Source organism: Zingiber officinale, chromosome 7B (genome assembly GCF_018446385.1).
Source record: "Zingiber officinale cultivar Zhangliang chromosome 7B, Zo_v1.1, whole genome shotgun sequence".
Taxonomy (NCBI): domain Eukaryota; kingdom Viridiplantae; phylum Streptophyta; class Magnoliopsida; order Zingiberales; family Zingiberaceae; genus Zingiber; species Zingiber officinale.
The window spans coordinates 51,180,968-51,194,828 of record NC_055999.1 but is presented as its reverse complement, the minus strand read 5'-3'; the positions used below and the strand labels follow the sequence as shown (position 1 = coordinate 51,194,828).

At 46.9% G+C, this 13,861-nt stretch overlaps 1 long non-coding RNA gene across 1 annotated transcript; it reads left to right on the top strand.

Moving 5' to 3' along the window:
* Positions 1–10,468: 10,468 nt before the first annotated feature.
* Positions 10,469–11,118, top strand: LOC122003749. The gene is made up of 3 exons (XR_006118077.1): positions 10,469–10,835; positions 10,915–11,003; positions 11,088–11,118. It is a non-coding gene; the product is annotated as an uncharacterized LOC122003749 (long non-coding RNA).
* Positions 11,119–13,861: the final 2,743 nt, after the last annotated feature.

Sequence of the window (13,861 nt, the reverse complement as noted above, 5' to 3'; positions counted from 1 at the left end):
ACATCTCCTCTATCGACAATCTCTCGAATGAGATGGAAGCGCCGTAGTATGTGTTTGGTCCGCTGGTGTGAGCGAGGTTCCTTAGCCTGTGCAATTGCTCTATTGTTGTCACAATAGAGCTCTATATGATCAGCTATACTAGGAGCCACCCCAAGCTCAGTAATGAACTTGCGGATCCAAACTGCCTCCTTTGCTGCTTCTGATGCAGCAATATACTCAACCTCTTTTGTAGAATCAGCGACTGTGTCATGCTTCGAACTTTTCCAGCTTACATCACCACCATTTATATAAAACACGAACCCAGACTGCGTTCGATAATTATCCTGGTCAGTCTGGAAGCTGACATTATTGTAACCCTTTACAGCTAGCTCATCATCGCCTCCATATATCAAGAAATATTCTTTAGTCTTCTCAAGTACTTAAGAATATTCTTGACTTGCTATCCAGTGACTTTCACCTGGATCTGACTGGTATCTGCTGGTCATGCTCAAAGCATACGAGACATCAAGACGAGTACATAACATGCGTACATGATAGATCCTATGGCTGAAGCATAAGGGATCTGATCCATGCGGTCTCTCTCCTTTCTAGAAGAAGGACTTTGAGTCTTCGAAAGACTCACACCATGTGACATTGACAGAAATCCCTTCTTGGAATTCCGCATGGCAAACCGTAGTAATACCTTGTCAATATATGTACTCTGACTTAGGCCAAGCAATCCCTTAGATCTATATCTATAGATCTGTATGCCTAGAAATAATTTGATAGCACCAAGATGAATAAAACTCACTAAGATCGAGATGATAATGATAAGCAGATAATTTTGAACAAATAGACATAGATTCAAGTACAAAGAAAAAAGGATAACCAAATCGATTTAGAAAGACTAAAGCTCTGATACCAAATGATGTGAACCTAATGAGAAAGATATCTCAAGAACCCACAACAAATTGAAAACAGAAAGAAGGAAGGTCTAAGACGATAAGATGGATGAAAAGAAACCTCGACCCAATGCTTAGAAAAGCACGAACCTTGGTATAGAAGATGGAAGATGCCACAACCTTGGGATTGAGGTTGATAAGTGATCCGAACCTCGACGAACAATGCCGTGAGACCTAGCAACAATAAGATTTGGAACTCAGTTTCGGGATCGTCCAAAGGAGGTTTCGAAGGGATGGAATATTGATCCATTGATTATAGAGAATCAAGAACCAATATTATGAGAAAGAATATCAATCCAATGGTTATAACAGAACCAAAACCGATATTATAAGAGTGTTGAGAAATTACAAGTGCTCACTCGTAATCCCTGCACAGTTGCTGAAGAACAACAAGGAGGAAAACTCTCTCAAAATATAATGTTTGGTGCCCTCTTTGATATCTACTCAAGACATTATATAGAACTGAAAATGGTAGTTTCTAAGGCATGGAAAGAGAAGATAATGAATGCAAGTCTTCATGTACACTCCCTCTAGCTGTCCTCCAACTTGGGAATTTGTCCAAAATGTAGGTGGCATTATGATGGATGAAAAGAATGGTGAGTTTTCCCACCATTCTAGTATGGTATTTGGCTAGGAACATGTTGCATCATGATATTCCATTCTTCCGCTGCTGATTAACCCATTTTAGGGTCGACTTGTATGAAGTTGATCATTCGGCATGACATCGACTGTAACTCCATAGCCTGCCCTTCCAAGATACGAGATGTCAATGCTTGTACAGCATGTTAAACTTGCTTGACCTCTGCTTTCGTTATCGGCTCAGCTGGCACGTGCAAGTCCCCTTTATGCTCCTCTTGGTTCGGGACGTACATCTCGACTTGCAGTCCTGTCTCATTGGCTTGGAGCTGATCCGAAGTTGTATCAATAAGTCTTTGAATGCCACAAGGAGATGCCTTGAGAAGTTCAAGTTCAATGAAGAACCAACAAGCGAAGAGCCTCACTGTTCTTTAGATTGAAAAATATGTCATAGATACATGTGTGGCCGTCACCCCCTTTATTTATAGCTATAAGGTGACCAAAAAACCTTAAAAGGCCAAAAGAAACTCCATTTAGTAAAGACCTATATAGACTACTTAGACATTATTACAACCCAAATAAAGGTAGAAATTGAGTCCAAATTAAGCCTACATATCCATACTATGTAAATATGAGACTTAAATACTAATTTAGCTCATCTAAGGCTTGAATTAGGTTGACTAAGCTGGATGACTTGCTCTTGGTCAAACGTTCTTCAATGGTAGGTTTGGCCTTCACATCTTCAATTAGTACATTAAGTGCTTCCTTCATATTTTTAGCCCTAGCCCTTGTAATTGAGCCTCCATTGATGCATAATGGATCATCATTAATATCGAGAGTGGATTGAGCATGATCCATTTCATAAGCTTGTTACACAACCTATTAATGATGATCCATTATGCATCAATGGAGGCCCAATTACAAGGGCTAGGGCTAAAAAGATGAAGGAAGCACTTAATGTGCTAATTGAAGATGTGAAGGCAAAAGCTACTATTGAAGAAGGTTTGACCAAGAGCAAGTCATCCAACTTAGTCAACCTAATTCAAGCCTTAGATGAGCTAAATTAGTATTTAAGTCTCATATTTATGTAGTATGGATATGTAGGCTTAATTTGGACTCAATTTCTACCTTTATTTGGGTTGTAATAATGTCATATGCTTAAAATGGCTAAGTAGTCTATATAGGTCTTTACTAAATGAGCTTTGTTTTGGCCTTTTAGGATTTTTTGGTCACCTTATAGCTATAAATAAAGGGGGTGACGACCATACATGTATCTTTGACATATTTTTCAATCTAATGCACAGTGAGGCTCTCGCTTGTTAGTTCTTCATTGAACTTGAACTTATCAAGGTATCTCCTTGTGGTGTTCATAGACTTATTAACCTCAATCCCAAGGTTGTGGCGTCTTCCATCTTCTATACCAAGGTTCGTGCTTTTCTAAGCATTGGGTCGAGGTTTCTTTTCATCCATCTTATCGTCTTAGACCTTCTTTTTTTCTATTTTCAATTAGTTGTGGGTTCTTGAGATATCTTTCTCGTTGGGTTCACATCATCAAGGTAATTGCTAGCCCATTTCCTCCAAAACTCGTGATATATGGTCATATAGCTAGTCAATGTGTGAACAAAAGGGTGATGGTAATAAAGTCCAAGGTGAACTTGAGTCAAAAGATGAGGATGAAATAGTTGAAGAAGTGCTAGAAAAAGAAGACAGTGATGATGAACAACATGTTGTTGTTGGAGATTTATTGGTGGCCCGACAAGCTCAATCTACAAGCTAAGGAGGAAGAAGGTAATCAAAGGGAGAACTTGTTTCATACCCATTGCTTTGTCAATAACAAGGTTTGCAGTGTTATTATTGATGGGGGAGTTACACCAATGTGGCAAGTACTGATTTGGTGGAGAAATTGTCACTACTAACTCAAAAACATTCGCGTCCTTATCTACTCCAGTGGCTTAACTATTGTGGTGAAATCAAGGTAACAAGCAAGTCTTGGTAGCAATTTCCATTGGCAAATATCAAGATGAGTTGTTGTGTGACGTGGTTCCCATGCATACAGGTCATCTATTGTTGGGGAGACCTTGGCAATTCGATCGAAAGGTAACACATGATGGCCTCACAAATAGGTATACTTTTACTCTGAAGGGACAACCTATTATTCTTGTAGCATTGACTCCAAGACAAGTTATGGAGGACCAGTTGAGATTACAAAAAGCAAATGAAAAGAAGAGAAAAAAGAAGTCGAGGAAAAGAAAAATGAGAGGAAAGAGACAAAGAAGTGGGCAAGGAAAAAAAGAAGAGAGGAAGACAAATAGTTTTTATGCAAAAAAAAAGTGAGATCAAACGAGCTTTGTTTTCAAATCAGCCGCCCCTTATCCTTTTGTATAAGGAGGTACTCCTGAGCACTAATGACCTTAACAATTCTTTGCCTAGTGTTATTGTTTCTCTCTTTCAGGAATTCAAGGTGGTCTTTCCTGAAGAGGTTCCGCATGGTTTACCTCCAATTAGAGGAATTGAGCACGAAATCAACTTCATACCTAGTGCATCAATTGCAAATCGACCTGCTTATAGAAGCAATTCGGAGGAAGCAAAGGAACTTTAGAGGCAAGTTAATGAATTATTAGAAAAGGGGTATGTTCGAGAAAGCATGAGCCCTTGCGTCGTGCCTATGTTACTTGATCCTTTCCGAGAGGTGAGTCGACGGATGCTGGGGACATGACACTCTCCCTGACTCCAGGTGGGCCTCCAAGTGACGTGGACCTCCGACGAGAACCTGCAAGCACAAAACCGAGCCGGGAAGGGGTTCCCGACGATGACCCTCCGACGCTCAAGTCAATACCGGCGGCAAGAAATCGGAGCAGAGTAACGATGCGAGAACTGTAGCTAGTGTGATGAATAGTGCATACCTCCATCGAAGTCTGGGGGTCCTTATATAGGCCTCCCCCGGGGCACGTGCACGCTCCTCGAGGCGTGCACGTTTCTCAAAGCATACCTAGAATGGGCGTGTCAGAAAAGTGTGCCTGACGCCAGACCTTAATAGTACAAGCATATCCCTGACCTAACAGTGGAACGTTCAGCTATACGATCCTCTGTTTGATCAGGCCGCCGACCATGTTGCTCGTCGGCAGCGCTTGTCTCGTGGAGGATATCGCCAACTGCCCCTTTGTCTATTACCGGGCCGAGCGGGAAGACCACTCAGCCGACCTGCCACCCCCATTCTATTTCGCCGAGCGGAGCCATGCCTGCCCCGTCGAGACTGTCCGCTGCTCGGTTGTTAGTCACGCCGTTCGACAATTCTTCCATCTGTACTTTGTGAACGTCGGAAGCTCGACGCTTGGTCGAGCTCTCATAGAGTTGACTCGGGCACTACCTTGGCTGACCATCCAGGTGTGTTGTCCTGATCGACATCGAGCCCTAACGACGTTGACCACTTTGACTCTAACCTCCATGGTATCCTTGACCGTCGTACCGGCGGACCCCCCTTTTACCACCGGATCACGTGCCTCCCCTTCAAGTTTAGTCGAAGGAGGTTGAAAGTCCGACTGACTAGACAATTAGTGCCCCATCGGCCGATCGACCAGGATGCTGAAGAAGCTCCATTCGGCTTGCCAAAAATCGGTGAACGTCCTGGACCGCGCTCTTCTGAGATGAGCGGCGAGACACATTTCGGCACTTGGTACAATTTTGCTGCTCCACATCTCGGTCACGGGACGGTCAAAGCTGATGTCACCTAAATCTCTTTCAAATTTGTGCAAATCCTTGCCATTAAGGTCGAGCATGCGGCCATACCCCATGATGGCACTCATTAAATGTGCTCCAATAGGCGGATGCCATGTGGCGCCGCCGCCTTCGCCCTGCACTTGAAGGGTCAGGGATGATGTGACGGGCGACGGTTCAAAATCAATGGTCAGATACGCGTGTCGATTTCCGTGACCTAGATCGGACGGTCCTGCTCGGCCAAGCTCGCCCTTTATAAAGTTGCCACACCGACCTCTGTTTCATTACTGCTGTTTCGTGCTTGCGTGCTCCGGCGACTTCGTTTAGTGCTCCAGCGATCCTTCGTTTCTCTTTTCTATAAGCCCCCGTCTTCTGTTCCTTCGTCCTTTAACGCTTTTCGGTTTTATGCCATTTTACTGGGCGACCGTCTTCCTGTCTCTTCTTGTTTTCTGGCTTTCCCGGTGATCTCGTTTAGCGAACCTTCTGCTTCTTCATTTTCCAGCTATGGCTAGTTCCTCACAGCCAGCTGACCCTGCTCCCGACCCATGGTACACCACCATAGAGAGTCGATTTGATGCGGGCAACACGGCGAGCCTTGTGAATGCCTTCAATCTTCCCTCCAACCATAAGATAGTTTTGGCCTCACCTTCCGACTGTCCCAACAACCCTCCAACCGGCACTGCCTGTTTATTTTGTGACCAGTTTGTGGCCGGTCTGCGCTTTCCCATCCACACATTCGTAATCAAGGTTTGTAAATACTTTCGCGTTCCTTTGACTCAGCTCGTCCCCAACTCTTTCTTCCTCCTGTGCGGCGTAGTCGTGCAGTTCCGAGTGTACAGTATCCCGCTAACACCTCGAATTTTTCATTTCTTTTACTATCCCAAGCAATCCGAGCTGGGTACCTACCTTTTCCAGTCTCGGATTGGGCTTGTCTTTTTTTGACAAGATGCCGACTTCCAATAAACATTGGAAAGAGTATTTTTTCTATCTACAGCTCCTCGAACGACCGTGCTTCCTGACCAAGTGGCAAGTCGGACTCCCTAGTCAGCCGGACTTGAAGAAATATAAGAGCCGACAAGACTATCTTCATGCAGCGAACATGCTGGCTGGACAGAAGTACAACATCCATAAGCTTATGCATGAAGGGGTGATGTACCTGTTCGGCCTAAGTCCTATCCGAATGAGACTCCCGAGCAGCCTGGGTAAGAATTTTCCTCAACTTTATACTTTGGGTCAAACTGATTTTCCCCCTTTTTTCCTTTGCAGCTGACATAATGATGAAATCAGTGGTGGTCGGCCTGATGAAGCTTAAGGTTGTAGAGGTCAAGGTGGCTGCAGCCAAGGAGATGGCGAACCTTGGCATCAGGCCGGTCGGCTCTCACGAAGGCGAGAGCAAAAAAGTGTGAACTGTTGGAGAAGGGTCTGGCGCTCGGACCATAGGTAAAGAGGTAGCGAAGACGGATCTCCCTTCTGGCGCGCAGCCCACCGATCGGGCCGAGGGTTCATCCTCGGTGGCCGACCTGCCACTAATTGGCCACAAGCGTCGCCGAACAGAAACCCCATCCCGGTCGGCCACCTCAGCCATCGGAGCTTCCGAGCCAGTGGGAGTTTCTCCAACGACCGTCCCTGAAACTGTGGAGGCCCTATCCTCCGATCAGACCCCGTCGCAGTGCGACCTTCCATCCGACCCGATTGTCGTTCAGCCGATCAACGTCCAAGCTCCAGCCCGCGTGAGGGTCAAGAGGTCCAGCATCCACTCCGCTCCAGTCGGCCAATCTCCAGCCCCTCAATTTCTGCTCAGTCTGCGCCGGCAGCAGTCGATCCATAAAAGCAGTCCTGCACCTCCCAATCGAAGAGTTCCTGTTGGACGTCGACCGGTCGAAGTCTCCGGAACATCAGATAACCATCCGCGGGCCGCTCGCTAAGGTCTAGGAGGATGCTCGAGCACGAGCGACAACCATGCCCCTCGGGCTGCTCGGCAATAGTCATCTGCAACAAGCCACCGGAGTAAGTTTATGTCAATACTTAGTTGTATTTCACCTCCGCTCAGGTCTAATTTTTTCATCCAATCGCAGAACTGGGTGGAGAGTGTGGCAGTGTGTCATCGCTTGGCATTTTTAGAGGAGAAATTTAAAAAGCTCAAACTTTTTGGCTGAGCCCCATCCCCAGGGCCCTTGTATGCCGAGCTCCATGTTGACCTAGCCAAAACCAAAAAGCTCTTGGAGGACGAGCGACATAAATCCTCTGGTCTGCAAACAACGGTGGCTAGGTTCAAGACGAAGGTCAAGACATGACCAAAAGATTGAGCTGGCCACTACTAGAAAAAGTAGGGCTATCGCCGACCGGGATGCGAAGAACGTCGAGGCCCGGGCCCTGGAGCAACTGGTCAAAGAGCTGTCGGACCTGCTGAACGCCGAGCGAAATGGCCGCTCGGTGGAGGTGACTGCTCTCCGGGGGGATTTGAAGACCCTACAAGATGCCCTCGATGCCTCCCGTGCCGCTCTAAAGGAGTACCAAGACGCCGAGCCAAGTCGCTTCGCTGTCATGAAGCAGAACTACATCCGCTCGGACGAGTTTGTTAAAAAGGCATGCGAGCGGCTTGTTAGTTCATTCGACCTGGCCATTACAGCTACAGTCAACTATCTAAAGGACAAGGGTCAACACCCTGAGGCCTACACCATCCATGCCATGGACCGAGCCGAGCTTATCACCACCATTCCTGACTAGACTTTTGATTACCTAGAGTGAGGAATTCCTATAAAAAAACTTTTGAAGTTATATATGTATGTCCGTCGTTCGGCGGAGTTTGGCGTTATCAATGAAATGTTTAGGGCAGCTTGTTAAAATTGTTCTCCTCGCCTTTGAGCCACCGCTTGGCTTTTAATTTTATACTTTCCCTCTTCTTTTTTAGACCAGAGTCGAGGGTCACCGCTCGACGGTCTTCGAAGCAGAATTTTTATAGTCGCCGCTCCAACTATGGGGTTTAACGTCGTCGCTCGACGGTCTTCAGCGCGGGTATTTATAGTCGCCACTCTGACTCTGGGGTTTAACGTCGCCGCTCGACGATCTTCCGATCAGATATTTAAGGTCTCCGATTCGAACCTGAGGTTTATAGTCGCTGCTCGACTCTTGGGTTTAACGTCGCCGCTCGACGGTCTTCAGCGCGGGGTATTTACAGTCGCCGCTCCGACTCTAGGGTTTAATGTCGCCACTCTACGGTCTTTCGATCGGATACTTATTGTCGCCGATCCGACCCTGAGGTTTAGAGTCGCTGCTTGACTCTAGGGTTTAACATCGTCGCTCGACGGTCTTCAGTGCGGGGTATTTATAGTCACCACTCCGACTCTGCGGTTTAACGTCGCCGCTCGACGGTCTTCAGAAGTCCTGGGTTTAAGGTCACCGCTCGACCGTTGGGGGAGACTTGCCGTTCGGCGTTAATTTCATGAACCCTTGTTTGATTTTACTCCTACAGTCGAAGGACGCAGAGAAGATGGTATACATATCATGAATTACATTGGCGCACCTTTTATCCAGCTCGGTACGGCTGGAGATGGTTTGCACTCCAGGGTCGCTCTAGTCATCGTCCATCTCCGTCCTTGAGGTAGTAGGCTCCCGAGCGGAGCTTTTCCATGACCTTGAAGGGCTCGGCCCAAGGAGCCTCCAACTTGGTGACATCACCGATCGGCTTGACTTTCTTCCATATAAGGTCGTCGACCTGAAAAGATCTAGGAATTACTCGCCTGTTGTAGTTTTGTTTCATCCTTTGCCGATACGCCATCAGCAGAATGATAGCCATGGCTCGCGTCTTGTCCACCAGGTCCAGTTCCAATTGCCTCTGCTCGGCGTTGTCTCCGTTGTAGCTCTGGATCCGGTCATATTCTACTCCGACCTCGATGGTTACAATAGCTTCTCCTTCATGTACAAGGTGGAACGGGTTCACTCCTGTTCCTTCCTTGGGTGTCGTTCGGATCGCCCATAATACACCTGGTAGCTCGTCCACCCAGCTTCCCCCTTCGTGGTCGAGCCGAGCTCGAAGAACCCCTAGGATCTCCCAATTGGCGACTTCAGCTTGCCCGTTGCTCTAAGGGTATGCTACGGAGGTGAAGGCCTTTTGGATGCCGTACCCCTCGCACCATTCCTTGAGTTGCTGACTCGAGAACTGCCTTCCATTGTCCGAAATGAGCCGACGTGGAATGCCAAACCGAAAGATGATATGCTGCCAAATGAATTTTTTGACCATTTGTTCCGTTATTTTTGCCAATGGCTCGGCTTCGACCCATTTGGAGAAATAGTCGACCGCCACCAGTAAAAACTTCCGTAGTCCGGCAGCCATAGGGAATGGTCCAACGATGTCCATGCCCCATTGGTCTAACGGGCAGGATACTGTGGACGTCTTCATCTCCTCCGTGGGTTGATGTGAGAAGCTTTGGTACTTCTGGCAGGACAGGCACGTGGTGACTGTCCGAGCGGTGTCTTCCTGGAGTATTGGCCAAAAGTATCCGGCCAGAAGAATTTTTCTTACTAGTGAGCAGCCGCCCGGATGCACTCCGCAGAAACCTTGGTGCACCTCTCGCAGTATATAGTCAGCATCCTCCGAGCCGACACACTTCAGCAACGGCCTAGAAAAGGCTTTTTTTATAAAGCTGGTCGCCGATCAGGGTGAACCGCCCGACTCTCTTCCTTAGTAGGCGAGCCTCCTCCCGGTCGGATGGTATTGCTCTTGATCGCAGAAACTCCACTATGGTCGTTCTCCAATCGCCCGGGAAAGTGAGTCCCTCTATTCTGTTGATGTGTAAAATACCGGAAAAATGACGAATATTAATAAGGGAATTTTTCGGAATTTTTGGACATTTTTCGGGAATTTTTCGGAGCTCGTACGGACGAGTTGACGGGGATAAAAACGGGGCCCGGAAAAGCCTATTCGGGCTACCCCATTTAAGTGAGAAAAAGTTGATTTTTTTACTTTTTCTTTTTAAATTCCTTTTCTTTATTCTCCTCACCGAAAACTCTTCTCCCTACCCGAGCCTTCTCCTCTTCTTCTCTCACGCCCGACGCCGGCCCTAACCGCCGGCCGGCGGTCTCTTCCTCCCCGAAACCCGAAGCCATTGCCTCTTCCCTTCTTCTCTCCCCCGCGCGTGCCTGCCGAGCCTCACCCGACGACTCCACAGCCCGACAGCTGTGCCCTAATCGCCGACGCACCCCTCGGTGCCCTATCCACCCGGCGCCGCCGATCGCCTTCTTCTCTTTTTCCCTCGCTGTGGAGATTCCGGAGCCACCACAGCCGACGGCCGAGCCTCTCTGCCGATTGGGTCGTGCCCTAGTACTGCCGGCCTCCCCTGTGATCTTGCGCCGCCGTTGTCACCCACAGCCGACTGGAACAGTGTGTCCACCCCGCCGAGCCTAGTTCTTCCTCTGTGTGCCACTGCCGAGAGCGAGCAGTATCGAGTCATGCCCTAGACTTGGTTCACCGCCGCTCTAGCGAGTTGGTCTTCAACCAAAGGCAAAACTCCAAGCTCTAGTGGCTTCACCGTGACCTATGCCTCACCATCGGATCTTCCTGCTTCACCACTAGCTGTCGGCAGAGAGAAAACAAGAAGGTATCGGGTAAGTAAGGTTTATTGGATTTGGATTTCAGATTTGGTACAGGATGTTGTGCTCACCGGGTGGATGTCTGTGGTTGTAGAATCAGTGTAGCTCCGGCCAAGAATTTGCGACAGTAGGTATTTTCAGCTAGCAATTTCCAGCAGCAACCTCCCTGCTGTGAGGATTGAGGTAAGGTGTAGCTTGGTTGGAAATTCTGTATGTTTAAGAATGTGGATTAATTACTGTTTTGGTTTGTTCGTTTTGTTCCAGCAGCAATTTATCTTTGCTGGCTGTAAACAATCATAATTGGGTAACAACTTTGTGACTTCCAGCAGCGGTTGAATTGAGGTAAGGTTTATGGTTTTGATCTTTGTGTTAGATTATTGCTAGTTGTGTTAGCAATAATTATTGATTTAGGTTTAGAAGTTGTATAGCGGTGTAGTTGGGGTTAATGAAACTAACGCTAACTGGTCAGTGGATTAGAAATTAGTTTATCTATTTGTTTATAATTAAATTAGTTAAACTGTGGGATTTAACACAGGACTTTGACGCGAGACGAGTATCTCGGAGTCAGATTGGACTTTTCTATTTTCGGAGGCGGATACTTTTGACTTATGTCATTTGATATGCTTAGTAATTAAATTAACATGATGTATTAATTGTGTTTCTTATCTGTTTCGGTTAATCACTACCCAAATCTTACATGCTTGATTGATTGATTGGTTTTGCATCTCAGGTATATTTTACCTGTTTATACATGCTTATAGGGGTAGTGATATACCATGTTTCACCATGTTCAGGACATAGGTTTTATACCTTCTGTATACCTTTGGATTGTTTTGGATTCGTTGACCTTTGATGCATTTTTATATATATGTGGATTAGGTCAGGATATTCTTGTGGTTAGTGCCATGCACCATTTGCATGATTGCATGCTGTGCGATAGTCCACTCCATTATTGTTGAGCACATCGCCAGTTACATGGATCTGCACACACCACCACTCATGGGTTAGTGGTCGATTCAGGCTAAGTGTGTTGCAGCAGGGACTCTGTTAGGCACCGTTGGTCTGCTCATGGGTAGTGTGACACAACGCGGCAGGGATTCCTCCCGTCTTTGAGTACCGGGAGTTGAGAGCATTGCGCTCCCCATCTATGATTTGGGGTAGGAGGATAGGTGTACTCCGACAGCATCCCGTCCACTCGGTCACTCATCGGGAGTAGTGACGACAGAGTGTTGTCACAGCCCTACCCACTCGGCCTCACTTTTGTATGAGATGATCGACTGGCGTCAGGGGTGACCAGGACGCATCATTGGCATCATATGCATGATGCATTTATTGCTTGTGTTTGTGTATGATGCATATTGTTTGGATACCTATGTTTGACATGCATACATGATTTCCTTATCCCTCGGACTGTTTGACCTTATACTCAGGACCTGGTTAGTACAGTATTCTCCTGTTTATTTCAGATGCATTCTTATCTTTTTATCAGGAGACTGTACGCATGATTAGTGCTAGGTGTTGTTTCTTTACTTTGCATATCAACTGTACCTGCTGAGTGTTGGACTCACCCCGCCTCCATTGTTGATATTTTTAGGTTGATGCTGTCAGGAGGGAGTTCCAGTCGCTAGTCCTCACTGCACGTAGTGCTGGTCCTGCAGACCTCTAGGATATGTTTGGTTTTCTTTGGTTTCTTTCTGTTCTAGACTGTTTGAACTCGTTATATTCTGGATTTATTTGCTTATGGACATGATATAGATTTTATTATATCGATGGATTTGGATTTGGTTTTTATTCTACTACATGCCTGCCTGGATGGCAGAAGAGGTGAGTTGGTCGGTTTTGAGCTTTACGAGTGTAGTTGAGTAGGGTGGTTTTTGAGTCAGAGTATTATTACTGCGTGGTTGTGTCAGCCAGAGGCTGAATATATATATAAACTGCGTGGTGATTGATTTTTATTATTGTTATGATTCCAGCCGCCTGTGGCTGAGTATTTAGTGCTTGTAGAAAATTTTTGATTGTCCGCCGTACAGGGGAGATGCTGCCGAAATTTTCTCGGACAGTGACTCTTCTGGGGGCGTGACATGATGTGGGCTACCAAAGATACCTGCTCGATCGGCTGCTATATGACGATCGACAATATCAAACTGGCAAGCTTAGCCAACTCATCTATAGCCTGGTTCTCTACTCGGGGGATCTTTTGTATGACCACCTCTCGGAAGTTAACTTTTAGCTTTTCGAAGGCCTCCGCGTAGAGCTTGAACATTACGTTACTTATTTTGAATGCTCCTGAGAGCTGCTGAGCAACTAGCTGAGAGTCTGAGTAGATCAATACTCTGATGGCTCCCACGTGCCGAGCGGCCTGTAGACCGGCTATGAGCGCCTCATACTCTGCCTCATTGTTGGTCGCTCTATAATCCAACCGAACAGACAAATGCATCCGCTCTTCTTGCGAAGAAATCAACAGTATACCAATACCACTCCCTTTCCAAGCAGATGATCCATCCATATATACCCTCCAAGTGGCCTCTGGCTCGGGTTTCTGCACTTCGGTGACAAAGTCCGCCAAGGACTGCGCATTAATGGCTGCTCGGGGCTGGAACTGGATGTCAAACTCACTGAGTTCCGTTGTCCACTTGATTAGTTGTCCGAACGCCTTTGGATTAAGGAGGACTCTCCCCAGAGGGCTATTGGTCATCACAATGATGGTGTGCGCGAGGAAATATGGGCGGAGCCTCCGAGCGGCCAGCACTATCACAAAAGCTACCTTCTCGAGACCAGTGTAGCGGGACTCAGCATCTTTTAATATATGGCTCAAGAAGTACGCAGGTTGTCCTCGCCGTCCGGCCTTACAAGAACTGAGCCGACCGCATGCTTAGTTGAGGAAAGATAGATCTTAAGGGGCTTACCGGCAACTGACTTGACTAACACGGGCAGCGAATTGAGATAGGTCTTCAGCTCCTCAAATGTCCGATCGTATTCCTCGTCCCACTGGAATTTTGTGGCTCGGCGTAGAATCTTGAAAAAAGGCAAGCTCCGATCGG